Source organism: Lathyrus oleraceus, chromosome 7 (genome assembly GCF_024323335.1).
Source record: "Lathyrus oleraceus cultivar Zhongwan6 chromosome 7, CAAS_Psat_ZW6_1.0, whole genome shotgun sequence".
Taxonomy (NCBI): domain Eukaryota; kingdom Viridiplantae; phylum Streptophyta; class Magnoliopsida; order Fabales; family Fabaceae; genus Lathyrus; species Lathyrus oleraceus.
In genome coordinates this window covers 368,752,867-368,779,442 of record NC_066585.1, presented here as the reverse complement: position 1 = coordinate 368,779,442, position 26,576 = coordinate 368,752,867, and positions in this window count along the sequence as shown.

Genomic DNA, 26,576 nt, shown 5'->3' with positions numbered 1-26,576 from the left:
TCGGTTATGCGAAGCGAAGGTATTAGCACCCCTACGCATCCGTCGTACTCGACGGGATCCACGCACAAAAGAAAGGATAAGGTTGCTAGAAACTGCTCACAAACTGCACACAAGGTTGAAAAGAGACACAGGAAAGACAAAAGAAACTAACTCGGCAGGATATCGCATCCTGGGCCTATGTAGTCTATCAGGCATAGACATCAGAGTCGACGTAGTTTGGGACAGGGGAAACATGCTCGCTAGGGTGTCGCATCCTATGCATACGTATCTTCTCGGACTAAAGAAGAATCAGAGCACTCGTAGCTCGGCTCACGCACGCCAAACAAAACCACACAGGAAATCGACTGCCAATCGCTGGACTTACGTCAAACTCCACACAAACAAGCAAACATGGAAACCGAATGCCAATCGCTGGACTTACATTAGACTCCGAACCAACAAACACACACTGGAAACCAACTGCCAATCGCTGGACTTACGTCAGACTCCAACAAAGAAACTGGAAACCGAATGCCAATCGCTGGACTTACATCGGACTCCAACCAGAAAAGGAGAAACAACTCACACAAACAAAACAAAAGGGCGCCCGGAGAGATCAGCTCATCTCCTGCCTACGTACCTCATCTGGCATGAGGATCAGGGCGACGTAGTTCCCCTACGCAGGGAAAAAGGACTAGCCTAACCAGATACAAAGGGAGACACAAACTACTAGGGAGACTACGACTCGAGCCTAGAAGTTGTCATGCATACGATCCCTAAGTTAAGGTTGCTATCTAACTTGCACAGGGAGCAAGCTATCCTAAACAGCACAGGAAAAGCAAACATTCACACAAATAGCACATACTATATACAAACAAAGTGGGGTCAACCAAGGTTAGGCTGTGAAACACAAGCCAACTGGAATCGGGTGATGTTAGCTCTTAACCCTAACATCGAGAGTTACGGTGAAGCAGATGAAATGGGAAGTAAAGATAAGACTTCACAGCTCTTATCCCTGGCCTGGGAGAGCTTCAAGACAAAGAAGGTGTGGGAGTTCAGAAAGTTGGAACTCTTCTCAACATATGACTGACTCAACATGGATCTTGGGTTAATATCCACAATGCATCAACACAAGGTGTGTGCAAAGGGATGACACACTGAATAGCAGGAGATGGATTGCACATCTCTTTTATCTGCCAATTGCCTCATAGAGGTCTTTTCCTGCTTGGCACAAAGATAAACAAACACAAGCATTGCCTCTTAAGGAGAGCTTCAGACAGGTGCCTGCCCAAGTAACAGGACAGGTCTTCCAGACTACATGAAGTCAGTGAGTTATACCTCAAATGGTTAAGCAACCAAGCAAAGCAAAAGCAAGTTCACAATGAACTTAAGCAACTAAATGTACCTGAAAACAATCTAACTCAATCAGTATACAACTCAAAAAAAGTCAAACAGACAACCAATGGTCAACAGTTAACAGTCAAACAAACAATGCACCAAGGTGCAAGGCACAAGCTCAACTCAAATGAGCTAAAATCCACCTACAAAATAAGTCGAGATTAGTCAACATTCAACAATCAACCAACTTTAAGCAAATGAAGCAATCTCCTCAAGGCCATATGCTTCTTATCCTGAAAACAAAGCTTAAACATGAGAGGCAAACCACTAGGACAAGGCCTAGGGTCAAAGAGGGAGAAATAATTCAAAACAGAACATGAAAATTGACATGAATCAACTTTAATCAAATTAGAACACAATCCAAAAGGTCTCATGTCAATAGCATCAACCAAATTCATTTCACAAATCAAATAAGTCAAGGCATGCAAGTTCAAAGCTCATTGAAGCAACAGAATGAACAAATCCACATTAATTCAAAAATGATTCAATAAATCTCTAGAAAAATCATGGCTAAACAGTACACATAACATGATCAACACACCAAAAATCAAGGCATTTGGACAAGTTTAAGCATGGCAATCAAATTCATCAAGGAAAGGCAAGCACAAACAAGCTCAATTAGGGCACAAAATGCTACATCAATTTCACACAAGCCTAAAACAGAATTGACAAATGATAAATGTCTCAAACCAAAGCCACAATAAACTTCAAAGTGTCTAGAAACAATGTGAAAAATTTCACATTCATAGGATACACAACCATCATTTCACAAATCATTGAAGTTCATGACTATTCAAAAGTCCACAAATGGTCATCCAGAAAGAAAAATCTCAAACAAATCAGAAATGAATCTAAAAATTCCACAAACATTCATGACCAATCCTAACATCCATAAGAAGCACCATGCAAAAAATCACATCTTTTGGAATTTATTTGGCATGGCAAAGAAAATCATCAAATTGAGAAAGCAAAGGTGTGACACACATTGTCACACCTACATTAACCAGATCATATCTCAACAACCAAAAATGCTAAAAATGCAAACTCAACACAAAAATGACCAGCAAGATGTATAGTTTAAGCATACCAAATTTCACAATCATTGGATTAAATCTCATCATTTCACAAAACGTATGGCAAGGAAGGTACAAGAAAGCACACATATGAACAATCCCTAGGCAAAATTAAATTCCAACCGTGCACAATTTCTGGAAAAATCTCATAAAATACTAGACATGATGAGGAACAAGATGCAAAAATTCCCAGGTCATTTGGATCATTATTTATGGAGTTATGAATTTTTGAAATGAATGAAAAATTAAAAAAACATGAAAGCAAGGTGCATGAATGGCATGGTGAACATGTGAAAATAATACAAAGCAATTTTGGAAATGCACCGGATGGGAATCGAACCGTGTAAAAATTTAAACTAGGGCGCGCTAACAATGAAACTCTGCGTTTCATTAAAGTCTATGTGGTCGTGGGAAGCGCTATCAGCCAATCAATTTGCCACATCAAGGCCACGCGTACCAATACATGCTCGCTAACACCAAAACACATGCAGAAAGGCGCTCATGAAGATCAAACACGATCTGGAAACATAAAACCCTAGGTTCTTCATCATGTTCATCACATTCATACGCTCAAGAACAAAAATGCCAGAATCCAAAAATGATTACATCAACGTGTTCATCTTTCCATGCACAACACGAATTCACATATAATTTAACCTAACTCTCACTAGCATGAATGGATCGAGCAAGAAAAGTTTCATAGGTCAAACTTAAAATCCTCATAACTAATTCATTTTTGCATGGATTTCATGGATTTAAAGCTCAAATTAATCACCAATGAAAGATCTACAACATGCATCTATCAATTTCGTGAATCATGAGAGTCGAATTCTGACCTTTAAGGATATGCAGAAACGGAATTGATGTTTTCAGGTCTTGCTAAGCACAAACAGGTGATCCTTAGCTCTCATATGATGGAATGGATGAAGATTTGGAGGTTAAGCTTGCACGATTTGTCCAGAAAATCCAACTGCCATGGATGAGCTTCAAGTTCCAACTAGCTTCAACTTACACGAAATCTTTGGAATCTTGCTTCAACTTGTTCTACAATACTCATGGATGATGATTTGATCAAGAAAAGAGCCATGGATTTGAAGAAAATTCAGAAAAGTGTGAGAGCAAAATTGTGAAGATTGGATCTAGATCTGAATTCTGGTGTTGTTAATCCAATTTCTGTTAGGCTTTAGCTTATATATGAGCTGCTAATGATGCTTGTTAATCACAATTAAGCAAATGCCAATGGATTAGAGAAAACCAAGTGTAATGCAAATTTGCAAATTCACCCCTTATGCATGCATGCCAATGCTACAGTACACGGATCTGGCTTGGAAATCATTTCATATGTTGTTTTAGAGCCAAGGCAAGTGTTAAAATGTAAAAACAATGCACCATTTTCAAATTGGAAATTTCCCTCCAAAATTCAAATGAAAATGCAAATATTTTTGTGATCAAAATGCATGGCTTATGATGCATGAATTGGATAGTACATGTCAAGAGAGAAATGTTGCAAAAAGAACCACTCCATTTGGCCTTATGGTGTGAAAGTTATGCACTTGTGAAGTTCAAATTATCTTGGCCATGATTGATCCATATCTTCTCAGACATACATGAGAAATTCATCTTCTTGGACTTTTTGGAAAGGTGAAAGCAATATCTTCAACTTTCATATTGGACAAAATTTCATTTGAAGCTTTCTTGATGATGTAATCTTGAGGAGAAAACCTTTCCATTTTTGGCAATTTCAAATTACAGGTCACTTACTATTTTTGGAAACTTTTCATCTGACCTCAAATTCTTCATTGTTGATGTTTGAAATGTCAAATTAGACTTGTATGGACATGAATGAGGCCTCTCTAACCATCTCCCACCTTCAAATTCATGATTGAATGCACAGTTGACTTTGGTTGACTTTCTAGGGTTTCAGATGAATTGCATCTTGACTGATGAACTTTGAGCATCCAACCTTTGGCCAAACCACTTCAAAATGATCCCTAGGTCACATGAACATAATGAACCAACCCTAGGGCTTTGCTTCCATAGGAAATGCCCTTGCTTGCTTGCACAACTGGATCTCCTGACCAGTCTTGATTGATGACTTGCACTAGGCAATGGACAATGCAATGCTATGCAGTGGACAATGCAATGCTATTGACATAAACATGAAAATGTATATACAAAATGGGAGGTGCAAATTTGAGGTGCTACAGCTGCCCCTATTCAATCAACTGGGAACCCGAATGGATGAGAGCAACGACTGTCAGACCTTCAGGGTAAACAGGGATTGAATACCAAAGAACCGTAGAAATTTGCACACTGCGGGGATCCAAGATTAACTTCAACTGGATCTGATGTTATTACTGGGGATTTTGATTTCTTTCAAAGGTACAGTCACATCCAGACATCAAAAGACGATGAATGGGAACAGAAGTCACAACCAGACGTCAACGGACGACCAGGAAAAACTCGACGTTTACCAAAACCAACGGAGAGGTAACCAGACATCAAAGGATGAATGGGAAGAAAGCAATACATCTAGATGTCAACGGACAACTAGGAAAAACTCGACGTTTATCGAAACCAATGGAGAGGTGAACAGACATCAACGGATGACTGGGAAAGACTCGACCAGACGCCAACGGACGAAAGGGAGAAGCTCGACGTTTATCGACACCAACGGAGAAGGAGAAACTCGACGTTTATCGACACCAACGGAGAAGGAGAACTTTACTGGGGAAGATACAACTAGACGTCAATGGACGAATAGGAAAAACTCAACGTTTATCGAAACCAACGGAGAGGATGACTCTGAGGGGAAAGGTATCACTATACATCAATGGACGAATAGGAAAAACTCAACGTTTATCGAAACCAACGGAGAGGTAACTCTCTGGGGAGAGATAATATAACTCAAACAAACGTCAACGGACGATTGGGAAAAACTCAATGTTTACCGACACCAACGGAGAGGTGGACAGACATCAACGGATGACCTGTGGGGAAGGGTACAACTATACGTCAACGGACGCATATGAAAAACTCAACGTTTATCGAAACCAACAGAGAGGTAGCTCACTGGGGATCAAGGTCACGACAGGGAGCAGACAGGAAGGAACACCAAGGATACCGGGTTGTAGGCATGAAACAGGTGACCGACCAAAGCGTGAATTGTTTTGTGTTCCAAAACACTCATCATCCTGAAGAGGGCTAGAAAAGCAATCTTGTTAAAGGATGGACATTCGATTCCACAAGGAATACGAATCTTACTCGACTAGGAAGGACAAAACTTCGACCAAAGAGTGCATGAGATATATTATCTATAGCCGTCAAAACGTAGATAATACACTCGCATGGAAGATTATCCATAACCGGTTTGTAAGTTGTTAAATGGATAAATCAACCGACATCATCCTGAAGAGAGCGAAAGCAAACTTGTTAGAGGATGGACATTCGATTCCACAAGGAATACGAATCTTACTCAACTGGGAAGAACAACACTTCGACCAAGGAGCGCATGAGATATACTATTTATAGCCGTCAAAACGTAGATAATACCCTCGCATGGAAGATTATCCATAACCGGTTTGTAGGTTGTTAAATGGATAAATCGACCGAAGAAGAAAGGCATCGGGATACCAGGACCAGGTACGCAAAGATGACCAATCAAAAGGGGAAACCACAAACATTACCAACAAACGGTGAATGAAAGAGGACCCACTGAGGATAAAATTGCTTACTCGGAGCAAATATCCAAAGGAAGGGGAGGACCTGCTGGGGATAAAGTTGCTTAATCAAAGCAAACATCCAAAAGGAACAAGGACTATCAATACCGAAAACTGGATAATGATAACCACAAAGAGGGGATTACATCTACCGGTTCGTAGGTAGAAAACCACGGAACAGTAACTGTCATCGACTAGGATGAGCACAAAGGGTTAACTCCACAAGGGGAGAACAGAGGATTCACATCTACCGGTTAGTAGGTAGAAGACCACAAAGATAAGACTTACAACTACCGGTTCGTAGGTAGAAGCCACCGTAACAGTCACAAGGAAGCCAGTTTAGGATCGACCCAAAAAGGCATACTGAATCAAGACTCATCCTAATGAGGAAAGAGCTCAATAGGGAAAACCCATCCCGTTATGTGTGTAGGGAGGGAACGGAAACAACCGTCATCCACGAGGATACAACTCAGTGGGGAGCGCAGAAGGAAATGACAGACATTTTCTACTTAAAGGGGTCAACTCTATACGGAGAGATCAGACACACCCACATCTACTAGGGGAGAATCTACTGGAGAGATTTGTATCACCAATTCGCAGGAGACAACCATCAACAGATACACGACAACAGCTGCAACATGATTACCTGAATGTTATGATTATGCATGTATGCATTATGCATGAGGAATGTATGATGAATGCTGACAAACAGACATGCTAGCACACATAGGTCCAGGAATCATCCCTCCGGTGCTACTCTTCCAGAGGGAAGGCCAAGATGACCAGAGAGAGAAGAAAACCTGCTGGAGACTGGGACATCAGGGAATAACATCATCCTGCGGGGGAGGACGGCCACAATAGGCTTCCGGAGGGATCATCAATCACAACCGGAGAGAAGAGTTCAATGCACAGGCAGACACGCCACAACCACTCGTGCTGGAGATCAGAGATACCAAGAAGCAACCAGATCTCTGATGAGGATAGATAGGCACCGATAAAGCTCATCATGGCAACAACTCCGCTGAGGAATCTATCCAAGGGAATTCCGGATTACTGGGATATCAATCCACCAAATATCGAATCTTCCACAGACAAGCACCCATGTCGGGGAGAGGAGAAGACTGCTCTGCTGGAGAGACGAAAGCTAAAGTCTTCAGTAAACACTCTGCTTGGGAACTGGCTCACAAAAAGGCTCGCACAGCAACTTTGCTGGGATGCCCCATGGTAGGGCTCAAACAGCACTCTACTGGGGATGCACCACAATAGAGCTAACAGGGAATTGGAGAAAGAATGTTGCACTGCCGGGGACATGAAGATGAGCAACTTCAACCAACACTGCACTGAGCAACCTCGCTGAAGAGAAACCATAAGAGGTTCTACAGGAAAAAGATACAATTATGCTCGAGATACGAACAAATGTCTTACCTGTTGGTAATCATACCACCCTTGGGAGAGCATTGCGGATCTCCTAAGTATCCTTCCATCATTGTGAATGTTCACTTTGTTTAAGAATAATTTTTGAAAAATTTGTTTATTTTGAAAACAATGATACTTTATCAATTAAAACATGCAAAACATTTGTTGAGTTGAAACAAATAAGAGTGCAAATAATTGGATAAAAGCTCAAATTGATGTGATGGAATGGTAGTCTGCAAAGGGCGAGACTCCATAGATCTGTACAAGTTTGAAATCGGTGATATATATTGGAGAGGGCTACATTGAACATAATGACCTTTCCTTTACCATTCCGAATTTCGATGTATCCGGAGCTTCAGTCGACGACGAATCGAGAATCCATGACGGATGACAGATGTAGAGCATAGTCTTGTCAAGATGCAGTTACTTGCCAAATCCCTAATTTTTGCCTAGATTGCCCCAGTGTGAGGTGATCAATCTAGCGGGATGCAGATTCTTTTTTCGATGTCTCTAACTTTTGCCTGGATCGCCCTTTCGGGTTTTCAATCCACCGAGACGCTCCTTTTTGTCTAAGTCGCCCTTTGGGGTGTTCGACTTAGCGAGCTATTCTGCTTCCTTTTTTTTATTTTAGGCGAAGTATTTCTTGACTGCATCTGGAATCCACAGGACGAGTGAACTTCTTCATCCATTGTTGTAAGTGTCAAAGCACTGCCTGAAAAGGCTCTCTTGACAGCATATGGACCTTCATAGCTTGGGGTTCACTTGCCCCTGAATCGAGCGCGAAAGACAAGACTTTCTTGAGCACCAGGACACCTTCTCGGAACACACGAGGCTTAACCTTCTTGTCGAATGCTTTCTTCACTCTCTGCTGATGTAACTGACCATGACACATGGCAGTTAATCTCTTCTTTTCGATCAGATTCACTTGGTCGTAACGACTCTGAATCTATTCAGCATCAGTCAACTTGGGACTTTGAGGGTGCTATTATTCCTTTTGTTTCTTTCTTTCTTTTTTTTTCTTTTGATTTTTTTTTTATTTCTTTGGATTTTGCACCCTCCTCTTCTTTTTTCTTCTTTTTCTTTTATTTTTTATTTTTATGCCCCAGTTGGCTGTTCTACTGATTCTCAAGATGCAGCTGAGTAATCTTCTTTTCTAGCTTAAGAAGTCGGGAAATCTCGTCAGGAATCCCTTCAACATCATCTTCTTCCGCTTCGAATACAGGGAATTCAAAATTGGGAGATGACGTCGGATCACTATGTTCAATGGGTTTAAGAAACAACCTGCATAATGATTTTGAGTATAAAAAGCTCTTGGAAATCAAACAAGACAATCGTTATGCAGATGAAAAGATTACTTTTATTCTTGTTTTTAGGGTTTTTTGTGATCACCAATTTCATGCAAAAAGCAAAAAGGGAAAACAAATGGAAAAACAAATGTTTTAACATGCTTTTATTTGAATGAAAATATCATTGCACAAAATGTTGCCAACAATGTCATCACTTCTCCTTTTGGCATGGGAGAAGGGTTTTTAAACAAAGTGATTATTACTCTGACTTATGAACAACTGTAGGAACACCCACAGTGACCCAATTGTGATAGATCCCTCCAGGGATGACAAATGTCAGAATCCTTTGCATCAACAGGTTCTGCTTTTAAACAACTCTTTTCGTTGAATACCTCAGAAGAAAAGTCGACGCCAGCCCGGGGCCTATTATCTTCAAGCTTGATTAAACCTGGGACCTAAGTCCTCGAAGCTCAGAATCCCTGATCTGACAAGGTCCTGCACCTTATTCTTCAGCTGAAAGCAGCTTTCCACATCATGACCAGGAGCACCCGAATGATACACACAATGCTGATCAGGCCTATACCACCACCGAGGGTTGACGGGTATAGCCGACGGGTCCCTGGGAGTAATCAAGTTCCGCTCTATCAAAGAGGGATACAGTTCTGCATACGACATAGGGGTCGGATCAAAAATGATCTTCTTCCTCTCATTACTCGTACTGGCTTGATTACCATTGTGAGGCTGGTAAGCCGGCTGCTGAGGCCGAGGTTGTTGATGCTGATATTGCTGAGCTGGCCTTCTCTGCTGTTGGGGTTGAGTTGCTGGAATAGTCACAGCAGCAGCCTGACGAAACTGTCCTTTGTTCACACTCCTCCGACGGTGCACAACATTGGTTTCACTCTCTCCCCTTTTGGGTGCCCCAGAGAATGGCTTTTTAGAATTCGAAGAACTTGAAGGGCCAGGATCTTGAATCTTTCCTGCTTTAATGAGACTCTCAGTCCTCTCCCCACAAACAACAACATCAGAAAAGCTACTGAACGGGCAATTCCCCATGCGGTCCATGAACACACCCTGTAAGGTCCCGATGAACATGTCAGTCAGCTCTCTCTCCAACATCGGAGGTTGCACTCTTGCGGCTAGCTCACGCCATCTCTGGGCGTACTCTTTGAAGCTCTCACCAGTCTTCTGACACAAGCTCTGCAGTTGGGTTCGACTCGGAGCCATATCCATGTTGTGCTTGTATTGCCTCAGAAAGGCTTCACCCAGATCTTTCCAACTTCTGACTGATTCTTTCTTTAGGTCCATGTACCAGTCCAAAGACGCTCCAGACAAACTGTCTTGGAAAAAGTACATCCACATCTTCTCATCGTCAGTGTATGCGGAGATCTTCCGATAATACGCCTGCACGTGGGTGCGAGGGCAAGAAGTACCGTTGTATTTATCGAAAGAGGGTGCTTTGAATTTGTAGGGAATCCTCAACCCTTCTACCAAACCCATATTGGTCACATCAAAACCAAGGGAATTCTGACATTCCATGGCTCTTATCTTCTCAGCAAGGGCGTCAACTTTACGGTCCCTATCCTCAACTCTTCCAACAACCTCATCATCTTCACTCAGCAGTGTGAGCATGTCCTCTTGTCTATCAACAATCGGAGCAGGATGACGAACAGGAGCCCGGGTAGCTCTAGCATTGACAGTCTCTGCAGCAAGAGGCTGTCCGTTAATTCTGATCCCCTTTAACTCATCCCCTACAGCATAGTCGTTGGCGGGAGCAGCAACATTAACATTCTCATGAACAGGCACGCCCACCGGCGACGCTCGGTTGGACTGTGGAATCACGGTCTCCTGTCTCTGAAACAGGGCTCGAAGTTCTTCTTGACCTTGCGCAACCCCTTGCATCATCGTCATAAACTGGGCCATGTTTGCTCTCATCTCAACTAATTCTGCCTGAACCTGGTCCATACTTCTCTGATGGTTGAGTCTGGTTGAGTAACGGTGCGGTCGCTGATCAGCTATCCTGTCTCAGTCAGGAACCAAAGTGAGAAGTTTCTCCCAAACATGTCTGTAATGCAAGGATGATATGTGCATGATATGCATGATATGGGTACTATATTTTATCATGAATGATCCTGAGAAAGGTCATGCACATATAAACTAACTTTTTTCTTTTTTTTCATGCATTATTATTTTTGAAAATAAACATGCTATGATGCAAATGATGCGAACATGACTGGTCGGGTGAGCATCACAAGGCACAGGGTCAGAGCTTCGGCTTGAACTCGGAACCACAAATTCATCTGAAACCCAAAGTCATCTGATAAACTGTCATCTGAAGAACCAAGAGTCACCAACAGGACCACAAGTCACCAACAAGTCACCGACAAGTCACCAACTGTACCTGCAATAACGATCATTCCCTCCCCACTCACGGGTGTCATCTAGGCCAAGGTAAGGTCGAGAGAAACGCAGGATAAATAACCCTTTCAAGAATATCATCCTGTGCACACCCGATGTATGCACCGATAATACCCCATCAGAGTCTGAACTGCTCGTGATATCAATGTTCCGCTATGTGGAGCAATACCACCCGCTTCCCATGAATCACTCTATTCCTAGGTTTCCTAGATTTCACTCATAGCCTGGGTATTGGGACTTTTACCTCATGTAACTCCCACCCCAACAGAGAAACAACACAGCACAGCCAGATGAACAGATGAATATGAATGAATGCAAACATAAATGCAAACATAAATGCAAACAATAAATAAATGAATGCAATAAAATAAAACAGCAAAAGCAACCAAACCCTAACCTAGAGAGCGCTAGGAGAGACTCGCTTAGGGAAGATGGACCAGCAAGAGGTCAACTTCTCTACGTCCCCAACAGAGTCGCCAGCTGTTGCATTACGCGAAAAACCGGCGAGAAAACAAAACAACAGAGCCGCCTCCGTGCGTTATTTATCCCAAAAGAGGGAAAGGAAATGCTCGAAGTAAACCTGGAAAAGACATGGTCTCGGGACCAAAGAGAGATGGGATCGGGAGTCGGTTATGCGAAGGGAAGGTATTAGCACCGCTACGCATCCGTCATACTCGACGGGATCCACGCACAAAAGAAAGGATAAGGTTGCTAGAAACTGCTCACAAACTGCACACAAGGCTGAAAAGAGACACAGGAAAGACAAAAAAAACTAACTCGGCAGGATATCGCATCCTGGGCCTACGTAGTCTATCAGGCATAGACATCAGAGTCGACGTAGTTCGGGACAGGGGAAACGTGCTCGCTAGGATGTCGCATCCTATGCATCTGTATCTTCTCGGACTAAAGAAGAATCAGAGCAATCGTAGCTCGACTCACGCACGCCAAACAAAACCACACAGGAAATCGACTGCCAATCGCTGGACTTACGTCAAACTCCACACAAACAAGCAAACATGGAAACCGAATGCCAATCGCTGGACTTACATCAGACTCCGAACCAACAAACACACATTGGAAACCAACTGCCAATCGCTGGACTTACGTCAGACTCCAACAAAGAAACTGGAAACCGAATGCCAATCGCTGGACTTACATCGGACTCCAACCAGAAAAGGAGAAACAACTCACACAAACAAAACAAAAGGGCGCCCGGAGAGATCAGCTCATCTCCTGCCTACGTACCTCATCTGGCATGAGGATCAGGGCGACGTAGTTCCCCTACGCAGGGAAAAAGGACTAGCCTAACCAGATACAAAGGGAGACACAAACTACTAGGGAGACTACGACTCGAGCCTAGAAGTTGTCATGCATTCGATCCCTAAGTTAAGGTTGCTATCTAACTTGCACAGGGAGCAAACTATCCTAAACAGCACAAGCAAAGCAAACATTCATACAAATAGCACACACTATATACAAACAAAGTGGGCTCACACAAGGTTAGGCTGTGAAACACAAGCCAACTGGAATCGGGTGATGTTAGCTCTTAACCCTAACATCGAGAGTTAGGGTAAAGCAGATGAAATGGGAAGTAAAGATAAGACTCCACAGCTCTTATCCCTGGCCATATGCTTCTTATCCTGAAAACAAAGCTTAAACATGAGAGGCAAACCACTAGGACAAGGCCTAGGGTCAAAGAGGGTGAATTGACAAATGATAAATGTCTCAACCCAAAATGCTACATCAACTTCACACAAGCCTAAAACAGAATTGACAAATGATAAATGTCTCAACCCAAAGCCACAATAAACTTCAAAGTGTCCTGAAACAATGTCCAAAATTTCACATTCATAGGATACACAACCATCATTTCACAAATTATTGAAGTTCATGACTATTCAAAAGTCCACAAATGGTCATCCAGCAAGAAAAATCTCAAACAAATCAGAAATGAATCTAAAAATTCCACAAACATTCATGAGCAATCCTAACATCCATAAGAAGTACTATGCAAAAAATCACATCATTTGGAATTTATTTGGCATGGCAAAGAAAATCATCAAATTGAGAAAGCAAAGGTGTGACACACATTGTCACACCTACATTAACCAGATCATATCTCAACAACCAAAATTGCTAAAAATGCAAACTCAATACAAAAATGACCAGCAAGATGTATAGTTTAAGCATACCAAATTTCACAATCATTGGATTAAATCTCATCATTTCACAAAACATATGGCAAGGAAGGTACAAGAAAGCACACATATGAACAATCCCTAGGCAAAATTAAATTCCAACCATGCACAATTTCTGGAAAAAATCTCATAAAATACTAGACATGATGAGGAACAAGATGCAAAAATTCCCAGGTCATTTGGATCATTATTTATGGAGTTATGAATTTTTGCAATGAATGAAAAATTAAAAAAACATGAAAGCAAGGTGCATGAATGGCATGGTGAACATGTGAAAATAATACAAAGCAATTTTCGAAATGCACCGGATGGGAATCGAACTGTGTAAAAATTTAAACTAGGGCGCGCTAACAATGAAACTCTGCGTTTCATTAAAGTCTATATGGTCGTGGGAAGCGCTATCAGCCAATCAATTTGCCACATCAAGGCCACGCGTACCAATACATGCTCCCTAACACCAAAACACATGCAGAAAGGCGCTCATGAAGATCAAACACGATCTGGAAACATAAAACCCTAGGTTCTTCATCATGTTCATCACATTCATACGCTCAAGAACAAAAATGCCAGAATCCAAAAATGATTACATCAATGTGTTCATCTTTCCATGCACAACACGAATTCACATATAATTTAACCTAACTCTCACTAGCATGAATGGATCGAGCAAGAAAAGTTTCATAGGTCAAACTTAAAATCCTCATAACTAATTCATTTCTGCATGGATTTCATGGATTTAAAGCTCAAATTAATCACCAATGAAAGATCTACAACATGTATCTATCAATTTCGTGAATCATGAGAGTCGAATTTTGACCTTTAAGGATATGCAGAAACGGAATTGATGTTTTCAGGTCTTGCTAAGCACAAACAGGTGATCCTTAGCTCTCATATGATGGAATGGGTGAAGGTTTGGAGGTTAAGGTTGCACGATTTGTCCAGAAAATCCAACTGCCATGGATGAGCTTCAAGTTCCAACTAGCTTCAACTTGCACGAAATCTTTGGAATCTTGCTTCAAACTTGTTCTACAATACTCATGGATGATGATTTGATCAAGAAAAGAGCCATGGATTTGAAGAAAATTCAGAAAACTGTGAGAGCAAAATTGTGAAGATTGGATCTAGATCTGAATTCTGGTGTTGTTAATCCAATTTCTGTTAGGCTTTAGCTTATATATGAGCTACTAATGATGCTTGTTAATCACAATTAAGCAAATGCCAATGGATTAGAGAAAACCAAGTGTAATGCAAATTTGCAAATTCACCCCTTATGCATGCATGCCAAACGCTACAGTACACGAATCTGGCTTGGAAATCATTTCAAATGTTGTTTTAGAGCCAAGGCAAGTGTTAAAATGTAAAAACAATGCACCATTTTCAAATTGGAAATTTCCCTCCAAAATTCAAATGAAAATGCAAATATTTTTATGATCAAAATGCATGGCTTATGATGCATGAATTGGATAGTACATGTCAAGAGAGAAATGTTGCAAAAAGAACCACTCCATTTGGCCTTATGGTGTGAAAGTTATGCACTTGTGAAGTTCAAATTATCTTGGCCATGATTGATCCATATCTTCTCAACCATACATGAGAAATTCATGTTCTTGGACTTTTTGGAAAGGTAAGAGCAAGATCTTCAACTTTCATGTTGGACAAAATTTCATTTGAAGCTTTCTTGATGATGTAATCTTGAGGAGAAAACCTTTCCATTTTTGGCAATTTCAAATTACAGGTCACTTACTATTTTTGAAAACTTTTCATCTGACCTCAAATTCTTCATTGTTGATGTTTGAAATGTCAAATTAGACTTGTATGGACATGAATGAGGCCTCTCTAACCATCTCCCACCTTCAAATTCATGATTGAATGCACAGTTGACTTTGGTTGACTTTCTAGGGTTTCAGATGAATTGCATCTTGACTGATGAACTTTGAGCATCCAACCTTTGGCCAAACCACTTCAAAATGATCCCTAGGTCACATGAACACAATGAACCAACCCTAGGGCTTTGCTTCCATAGGAAATGCCCTTGCTTGCTTGCACAACTGGATCTCCTGACCCGTCTTGACTGATTACTTGCACTAGGCAATGGACAATGCAATGCTATGTAATGGACAATGCAATGCTAATGACCTAAACATGAAAATGTATATACAAAATGGGAGGTGCAAATTTGAGGTGCTACACATACCACTCCCAGGGTAGACGATACCATCTATCATTCTGATCCGTCTGAGGGCCCAGATGTTAATGAGAAGATGGAAGCTATGAATGACCAATTCCTCGAGCTCCGTAAGGAATTGAAGAACCTCTGAGGGAAAGATCTGTTCGGCAAGTCTGCTGCCGAGTTATGCCTGGTTCCCGGTGTGAAGATACCCGTCAAATTCAAAGTCCCTGACTTTGAGAAGTATAAGGGGAACACCTGCCCTCTCAGCCACCTGATCATGTATGCCAGGAAAATGTCTACTCAGACTGATAATGATCAACTGTTGATTCATTATTTCCAGGATAGTTTGTCTGGTGCAGCTCTTCGTTGGTATATGAGCCTTGATAGCGCAAACATCTGATCCTTCAACGATCTTGGCGAAGCCTTCGTCAAGCAATACAAGTACAATGTTGATATGGCTCCTGACCGTTATCAACTCAGAGCCATGTCTCAGAAGGATAAGGAGACATTTAAGGAGTACGCCCAGAGGTGGCGAGAGCTGGCAGCTCAGATTACTCCTCCGCTGGAAGAGAAGGAGATGACTAAGATCTTTCTGAAGACTCTTAGTTCGTTTTATTATGAGCGGATGGTCGCGAGTGCTCCCTCTGATTTCACCGAAATGGTGAACATGGGGATGCGTTTGGAGGAAGGTGTCCGGGAAGGACGGTTGTCTAAAGATGAAAGCTCTTCTAAACGATACGAGGCGTTTAAGAAGAAAGATGGGGAGGCACATGCTGTGCAATCCCATGCTAAACCTAGAAGACCCTCTGCCAAGAGGAAGCCTGTGCGTCATGCCAGCAATCAGCATCAGGTGGCTCATATAGCACCTGTCTTCAGAGACAATCAACAGCATCAGCAACAACCTCAGTATCAACAGCAACATCGTCCACAGCAACAGGCTTACCATCCTCGTGGCAGCACCAGTAATCAGGCTAATTGGAATTATGACAGGAAAAAGATCACTTTCGATCCTATTCCTATGTCATATGTTGAGTTATATCCCTCTTTAATAGAGCGGAAACTGGTTACTCCCAGAGAGCCTCCGGCTGTGCCTGCTAACCCGCAGTGGTGGTACAAGCCAGATCAACATTGTGTTTATCATTCCGGTGCTCTGGGTCACAACATTGAGAACTGCTATCCATTGAAAACCAAGGTTCAAGACCTTATGAGATGCGGCATTCTGAGCTTCAAGGACTCAGGCCCCAATGTTACGAAGAACCCATTGCCCGAGCATGGGAAGTCGGTTAACATGGTCCAGGGGTGCCCTGGTAAATATAAAGTCAAATATGTAAGTCATATTCGACAATCATTGGTCGAGTTGCATCGTCTGCTGTGTAATTACAGTCATATGGAGCACGACCATGACAGATGCCGTATCTGTTCCGTCAATAGATTGGGTTGTCGCCAATGTGAAGAGAGCTTCAAGAGCTGTTGGATGAGGGTACCATAGAGATTCTTCAAAACAGAAATGTTGATGAAGATGAACCAGAAGTAAATGTGATTTCTCCTGTGTTCAAATTGCCCGAGCCTATTGTCATCCGTTATGATGGTAAGAAGCCGAAGTCCTCTCCTTCCTTGGTAATCAAGCCTGCAGGCCCTATGCCTTATTCTTCAGATAAAGCTATTCCCTTCCGATATAATCCCGTTGCTGTTGAAGATGGGAAAGAAGTGTCGTTGCCTTCAACTTCTGTTGTTAATATTGCTGATGTGAGCGGGTTGACCCGTAGTGGTCGTGTGTTTTCTGCACCCCCGAAGCCTCATGTTGTTTCTGATTCCGCTGAGCGTCCGGTTGGGACTGCAGTGAACATTCAGAATCCGGCACCTGTTGCCAAACCCTCCTCTGTACAAAAGACTCCTACTTCTTCTGTTGGCCCGAGTGGCATTGTGAATGAAGAATGTGATGAGATGCTGAGGCTCATCAAGAAGAGTGAGTACAATGTTGTAGACCAGCTTCTACAAACGTCGTCCAAGATCTCTGTACTATCTTTGCTGCTGAATTCAGAACCCCATAGGGAGGCTCTGCAGAAAGTTTTGGATCTGGCGTATGTTGATCACGACGTCACAATTGAACAGTTTGACAGTATAGTTGCAAACATTACTGCTTGCAACACTTTGAGTTTCTGTGACGCTGATCTCCCTGAGGAGGGAAGAGACCACAACATGGCTTTACATATTTCTATGAATTGCAAGACTGACGCCATGTCCAACGTGCTGGTGGACACTGGGTCATCTCTAAATGAATTGCCGAAGACCACTCTTTCGAGATTGTCATATCAAGGGCCTCCCATGAGGCAGAGTGGTGTTGTTGTGAAAGCTTTCGATGGGTCGCGCAAGACCGTGATTGGGGAAGTTGATCTCCCAATCAAGATTGGACCAAGTGATTTCCAAGTTACCTTTCAAGTTATGGATATCCACCCATCTTATAGTTGTCTCCTTGGTAGACCATGGATTCACGAGGCTGGCGCCGTGACATCCACCCTACACCAGAAGCTGAAATTCGTCAAGAATAAGAAACTGGTTGTGGTAGGGGGAGAAAAGGCTCTCCTGGTTAGCCACTTGTCTTCTTTCTCATATATTGATGCTGAGGACGAAGTTGGAACTCCTTTCCAAGCTTTGTCTATTGCTGAGCCAATTGAGAAGAAGTCTCATTCATTTGCTTCCTATCGTGATGCGAAACTGGCCATTGAATGTGGTGCAGTTGCTGGTTTGGGGAAGATGATCGAGCTTGAAGACAACAAATCCCAGGCTGGCATTGGCTATTCTTCTGGGGCATTCAACAAGCAAGGGCTGTTCAAGAGTGGAGGTTTCATCCATGTTGATCAAGTTGAAGAAGTTGCTGCTATTTTGGAAGAGGATGCAGAGGATTTGAGCAACTTTGTCATCCCTGGTGGTGTCTGCCATAATTGGGTCGCTGTGGATGTTCCTACGGTCATTCATAAGTCAGCGTAATTTGTTCACTTTGTTCAAAACCCTTCTCCCATGCCAAAAGGAGAAGTGATGACATTGTCGGCAACATTTATACAATGATATTTCATTCAATTAATGCATTGTTAAACATTTGTTTTCACTTTTTGCTTTTTCATGAAATCAGTGATCACAAAAAACCCTAAAAAACAAGAATAAAAGCAATCTTTTCATCTGCATAATGATTTTCTTGTTTAAATTCTAAAGTTTTTTATTATCCAAAATCATTATGCAGGTTGATTCTAAAACCCATTGAACATAATGATCCAACGCCATCTCCCAATTTTGAATTCCCTGTATTCGAGGCAGAGGAAGATGATGTTGAAGGGATTCCTGATGAGTTTACCCGTCTCCTTGAGCACGAGAAGAAGATCATTCAGCCGTATCTCGAAGATCTAGAAACAGTCAACTTGGGGTCTGAAGATTGTGTTCGTATGGTGAAGATTGGGGCACTCCTTGAAGAGACTGTCAAGAAGGGGTTGATCAGTTTGCTACGAGAATATTCCGATATCTTTGCTTGGTCGTATGAAGACATGCCAGGTCTAGATACAGATATTGTGCAACATTTCCTGCCTTTGAAGCCTGAGTGTGTGCCTGTGAAGCAGAAACTCAGAAGAACTCATCCAGATATGGCAGTGAAGATCAAAGAGGAAGTTCAGAAGCAAATTGATGTGGGGTTTCTGGTGACTTCTACATATCCTCAATGGGTGGCCAATATTGTGCCTATGCCTAAGAAGGACGGAAAAGTCCGTATGTGTGTTGATTACAGAGATTTGAATAAGGCTAGTCCTAAAGATGATTTTCCTCTACCACACATTGATATGTTGGTAGACAATACAGCTAAATTCAAAGTCTTTTCGTTTATGGACGGATTTTCCGGATATAATCAAATCAAGATGGCTCCCGAAGATATGGAGAAGACAACATTCATCACACCTTGGGGAACATTCTATTATCGAGTGATGCCCTTCGGTTTGAAGAACGCTGGAGCCACGTATCAACGTGCTATGACTACCTTGTTTCATGATATGATGCACAAGGAGATAGAGGTCTATGTTGATGATATGATTGCTAAGTCCCGAACGGAAGTTGAACATGTTGAGCATTTGTTGAAGCTTTTTCAGCGTTTGAGGAAGTTTAGGCTTCGTCTGAATCCGAACAAATGTACATTTGGAGTCCGTTCTGGCAAGTTACTGGGTTTTGTTGTCAGCGAGAGAGGTATTGAAGTTGATCCTGCAAAGGTCAAAGCAATACAAGAGATGCCTGCACCCAAAACTGAAAAGCAAGTCCGAGGTTTTCTTGGCCGCTTGAATTATATTTCCAGATTTATATCCCACATGACTGCCACATGTGCACCGATATTCAAGCTCCTCCGGAAAGATCAATCCCATGATTGGACCGAGGATTGCCAGAAAGCTTTCGACAGTATCAAAGAGTATCTGCCTGAACCTCCGATCTTGTCTCCGCCTGTAGAAGGAAGACCTCTGATCATGTATTTGACTGTTCTTGAAGACTCGATGGGTTGTGTACTCGGTCAACAAGACGAATCAGGGAAGAAAGAATCTGCTATTTACTACCTCAGTAAGAAGTTTACTGATTGTGAGTCTCGATACTCCATGCTTGAGAAGACGTGTTGTGCTTTGGCTTGGGCTGCTAAGCGTTTGCGCCAGAACATGATAAATCATACAACTTGGTTGATATCCCGAATGGATCCAATTAAGTATATTTTTGAGAAGCCTGCTTTAACTGGGAGGATTTCCCGTTGGCAGATGTTGTTGTCAGAGTATGATATCAAGTATCGAGCTCAGAAAGCTATTAAAGGTAGTGTCTTGGCTAACCATTTAGCGCACCAGCCGATTGAAGATCATCAGTCTGTTCAGTACGACTTCCCAAACGAGGAGATTTTGTATTTGAAAATGAAAGATTGTGATGAGCCTACACTTGATGAAGGTCCAGAACCTGGTTCCAGATGGACGATGGTGTTTGATGGCGCTATAAATCAGTACGGAAATGGAATTGGGGCAGTAATCATTACTCCTCATGGCACGCATATTCCGTTTACAGCAAGACTAACTTTCAAATGCACGAATAACATGGCTGAGTATGAGGCCTGTATTATGGGACTGGAAGAGTGTATTGATTTGAGAATCAAACATCTTGATGTGTATGGTGATTCGGCCCTAGTTGTCAATCAGATTAAGGGTGAGTGGGAGACGAATCAGCCAGGTCTCATTCCGTATAGAGATTATGCGAGGAGGATTTCAACGTTCTTTACAAAAGTTGACTTTCATCATATTCCTCGAGAGGATAATCGGATGGCAGATGCGCTTGCTACGCTTGCTTCAATGATTGTAGTCAAGTATTGGAATGAAGTTCCCAACATCACCGTGATGCGCTTGGATAGACCAGCTCACGTGTTTGCAGTTGAAGAAGTGAATGATGACAAGCCTTGGTATTTTGATATCAAGAATTTCCTTCAGAACCAGGTCTACCCGCCTGGGGCATCTGTGAAAGATAGGACAACTTTGAGAAGGTTGTCAGGCAGTTTCTACCTCAGTGGTGAAGTGTTGTACAAGAGAAATTTTGACACGGTTTTGCTCAGATGCGTGGATAGACACGAGGCAAACCTGTTGATGACTGAGGTCCATGAGGGTTCATTTGGTACTCATTCCAATAAACATGCCATGGCAAGAAAGATGTTGAGAGCAGGCTACTATTGGCTGACAATGGAGTCTGACTGCTGCAAATATGTGAAGAAATGCCACAAGTGTCAGATTTATGCGGACAAGGTTCATATTCCTCCGATACATCTGAATGTGATTTCATCACCATGGCCTTTCTCTATGTGGGGAATTAACATGATCGGCATGATTGAACCGAAAGTGTCCAATGGGCACAGGTTTATTCTCGTAGCAATTGACTACTTCACCAAATGGGTTGAAGCCGCATCGTATGCGAACGTGACCAGGCAGGTGGTTGTGAAGTTTATCAAGAACCAACTTATTTGCCGTTATAGTGTGCCAGATAAGATCATTACTGATAATGGATCTAATCTGAATAACAAGATGATGGAAGAGTTGTGCGCTGAGTTCAAGATTGCACACCATAATTCCTCTCCCTATAGACCAAAGATGAATGGGGTTGTTGAAGCTGCTAATAAGAATATCAAGAAGATTATCAAGAAGATGGTTGTTACATACAAAGATTGGCATGAGATGCTGCCATTTGCTTTGCATGGATATCGTACATCTGTACGCACTTCAACAGGGGCAACCCCTTTTTCGCTTGTTTACGGCATGGAGGCTGTTCTCCCAGTAGAGGTGGAGATCCCATCAATGAGAGTCTTGATGGAAGACAAGTTGATCGATGTTGAATGGATTCAGAGTCGTTAGGACCAACTGAATTTGATTGAAGAGAAGAGATTGACTGCCATGTGCCATGGTCAGTTATATCAGCAGAGAATGAAGAAAGCATTCGATAAGAAGGTCAAGCCTCTTGTGTTCCGAGAAGGTGACTTCGTGCTCAAGAAAGTTTTGTCTTTCGCGCCCGATTCCAGGGGCAAGTGGACTCCAAACTATGAAGGTCCATATGTTGTTAAGAGAGCCTTTTCAGGCGGGGCTTTGATGCTTACAACAATGGATGGGGAGGATTTCACTCGTCCTGTGAATTCAGATGCAGTCAAGAAATACTTTGCCTAAAAAACATAATAATAAAAAATATAAAGAAAAACAGAATAGCTCGCTATGTTGAAAACCCGAAAGGGCGGCTTAGGCAAGAATGAGCGTCTCGGTGGAGAACCCGAAAGGGCGATCCAGGCAAAAGTTAGAGACATAAAAAAGGATATTTGCATCCCGCTAGATTGAGTACCTCATCTTGGGGCAATCTAGGCAAAAATTAGGGATATGGCAAGTAACTGCATCCTGACAAGACTTTCTGTTCCACAGCTGTTCTTTTTGTCAGAGATTCTCGATTCGTCGTCGACTGAAGCTTCGAATACATCGGATTCAAATTGGTAGAGAAAGGATCATTATGTTCAATGTAGCCCTCTTCCCATATATATCACTGATTTCAAATTTGTACAGATCTATAGAGTCTTGCCATTTGCAGGCTGCCATTCCATCAAATAAATTTGAGCTGTTATCCAATTATTTGCACTCTTATTTGTTTCAATTCAACAAATGTTTTGCATGTTTTAATTGATAAAATGTCATTGTTTTAAACAAATAAATTTTTCAAATTGTTGTTTTAAACAAAGTGAACATTCACAATGATGAAAGGATACTCAAGAATTTCTCAGTGCTCTCCCGAGGGTGGCATGATTTCCAATAGGGTAAGACATTCGTTCATATCTCTGGCATGGTTGTATCCTCTTTCTCCATTTTTGTTGTTGGGGTTGTTCCCCAAGCAGAGCTTTTGTTGGGGTTGTTCCCCAAGCAGAGTGTTTGTTGAGAATTTCACAATCCTCTCCAACAATATGTTCTCTCCTCAGCATGGTTGCTTTCCTTTAGAAGATTCAGTGGTGGGTGGGTTGACATCCCGGTACTTCATCACTTTCCTCAGAACAGTCGCTAGCAGAATTGTTGATATGATACATTTCATTTGTGCTATGTCTCCCCATCAGAGCATTTGTTGAGGTTTTTACCTCTTACCCCTTCAGCGGAGCAGTGATTATTTTCCTCCTCAGCGGTTGTTGATTTCCTCTCAAAAGGTTCAGTATTTGGTGGTTGATCCCCAGCTCTCCTCCTCATCCCTAGTGGAGCCACCAGTAGATTTGTGGTATGATGGATTGTATATGTGATGATTTCCCTACTGAATCCCCGCCAGAGTTGGTATCTCCAACGGAGTTGGTATCCTCAACAGGGTTGCTTTTATGGCAGTTTCTGCCTGTTGAAAATATCTATTTCCCTAGTGGGGTCGGTTGGTGATCTATCATCCATAGATTTGGTGGAGTCCCTGATTCTTTTGATCCCTAGTAGAGTGGCTTTTTGCAGAATCTACTTTTATGTGATCTATTTTCCCTCAGTGGGTTTATCCCCGTTCGGAGTGGCTGACAGTTTCCCCAGTAGAGTTGCTTGTGCGGCTAGATTCTACTTGTGTATTCTGTTCTCTTCAGCAGTTCTTGCTTGTGCAGTGAACTCTTGTTTCCTAGTTGATACTGAGGATCCCCTTGCAGAGATCTCGGGATTTCTCCATTTCCTCAATAGATTTGTCTTTATGGCAGTTGCTGCCTGTTGTGAACTTCTGTTCCGTAGTTGGGTTGATTGTTGATCCATCATTCAGAGATTTTGTGATTTCTTTGATATCTCTGACCTCTTTTGCCTCCCCGCAGATCTTTGCCTTTTAGCATGTGGATCTCCAGCAGATTGGCTTTCCAGTTGGTTCTTGGATTTTCCCTCTGGAAGTGTAGTACCGGGCGTTTGATTCCTGGGCCTGTTTGTGTTAGAAATGTATGTTTTGTCAGCATTCATCAAACATAAATCACGCATATTCATGCATACTTTCAACATTTCAGATATTCATGTTGCATTTTTTGCCATATATCTTTTGTTTGTTGTCTCCTGCTAATGGTGATATAGATCTCTCCAATAGATCTCTCCAAGCAGATGTCGGGTGTTTAAATCTCTCAATATAGAGTCAGCCCCTTAAGCAGAAAGTGTATGTCTTTCCTTCTGCAATTCCCCACTGAGATATATCCTCGTGGATGACGGTTTTTTCCGTTTCCTCCTAACACATATATTGGGATGGATCTTCCTATTGAGTTATATCCTCATTAGGACGAGTCTTGATTCAGTTTGCCTTTTGGTTTGATCCTGAATTGGCATTTCTTCAACTGTCTCTTGTGCTTCCCTGTGGAATAAATGAATAAATTGTCTAGTAACCGGAAAAAAATTCTTTTTATCCCCAGCGGAATCTTTTGGGCCTCTACCCTTATACCGGTAGTTATAAGTCCTATGTTCCTTTTCCTCTTGGGGAATTTATGGTTATATACCTTTTATTCCTCGGCAAGAGTCGTTGGTTTTCTACCCAGTAGTTGGTAGTTGTTAATCCTAGTTTTTGCTTGCTCCTCAGCAGTTGGTGGTTTGTTATAAACCCTATTTTGTTTCCCGTGCGGAATTGTGATTCCTTCATTCCCACGCGGACGTTTTGGTTTTCTACCCCGTATTCGGTAGATGTAAACCCTACTTTTTATCCTCATCAGAGTTGTTGGCTACTACCCAGTATTCGATAGTTGTAAGTCCTACCTCTTTTCCCCTAGCAGAGGTAACCTTTGTGGTTCATTCTGGTTGATGGTGGATTTTGTGATCTTCTACCCAGTATTCGGTAGTTGTAAATCCTATGTTGTTGTTGTCTCCCTAGCGGAGTCTGTGCTGTCTTATGGATAATTTCCGTTTGCTAGCAATTTTATCCTCAGCTAGAGTTTGTGGTCTTCTACCCCGTAGTCGGTAGTTGTAAATCCTAATTTCTCCCCTTTGCAGAGTTAACCTTGTTGTTCATCCTAACCGATGATGGTTACTCTTTGTGGTTATCTTCATCCAGTATTCGATGTTGATATTCCCTCCTTGCTTCTGGGTAATTTCCGTATGCTAGCAATTGTATCCCCAGCAAGTCTTTTATGGATAATTGCCGGTTGCTAGCAATTTTATCCTCAGTGGGTTCTTTCACCGTTTTCCAGTGATTTGTTCCCCGGATCATTGATTTGTTTATCAATGCATCCCTGGTGAGTCTTCTTTCATTTACCCTTTTGTTGGTAATGATGTTACTCCCTTTGATCGGTCATCTTTATATACTTAGTTTTGGTATCCCGATGCCTTTCTTTTCGGTTGATTTATCCTTCATTAACCCAGTAACCGGTTGTGGATGATCTTCCATGCGAATATGTTATCCACGTTCTGACGGTAATGGATAATATATCTCATGCACTCTTCAGTCGAAGCCTGTTGTGTTTCTCCAGTCGAGTAAGATTCGTATTCCTTTGTGGAATCGAATATTTGTTGTTCTCTTGGATGATTGCCGGATGCTTGCAATTTATCCCCTGTGAGTTATCTTTCGTTTACCCTGTTGTTGTTGGTAACGATTGTTTCTCTTTTTGGTTGGTCACCTATTATATACCCCGTAACCGGTATCTCTGGTGTCTCTTCCTTTGCGAGTGTATTATTCACGTTCTGACGGTAATGAATAATATATCTCATTCACTCTTTGGTTGGAATCCTTTGTTGATTTTCCCCAGCGGAGTAAGATTTGTATTCTTTGTAGAATCGAATATCCATCCTTTGATAAGTTTGCGTTTTGCTCTCTTCGGGATGATGAGTGTCTTGGCATATATACCAATTCACGTTTCGGTAGGTCACCTATTATATACCCAGTAACAGGTATCCCTGGTGTTTCCTTCCATGCGAATGTATTATCTACGTTCTGACGGTAATAGATAATATATCTCATGCGAGTATACTATCCACGTTCTGACGGTAATGGATATTATATCTCATGCCCTCTTTGGGTTTTTTTCCCCAACTGAGCAAGATTCATTTTTCCGTTGTGGATTCGAATGTCCATCCTGTAAGTCGATTTGCTTTTTCAAGCCCTCCTTTCGGATGATGAGTGTTTTGGCATATATACCAATTCACGCTTTGGTCGGTCACCTATTATATACCCAGTAGCCGGTATCCCTAGTGTTCCTTCCTTTCTGCTCCCTATTATGACCTCGGTCCCCTATGGAGTCAGATTTTCCTGAGTTGATGTACCTTTTTCAGGTCTTTCTCAGATGTTGGTTGATTGATATCTCTCACCCTTATACCGGTCTTAGATATTAATTCTTCCTGAGCTTGTTACCCTTATACTGGTAACACCTCATTTCTTTGTTGTTTCCCCAGGAGAGTCTCTTTGTTAGACCTTCTCCAGTGGAGTTTCCTGTTGTGATT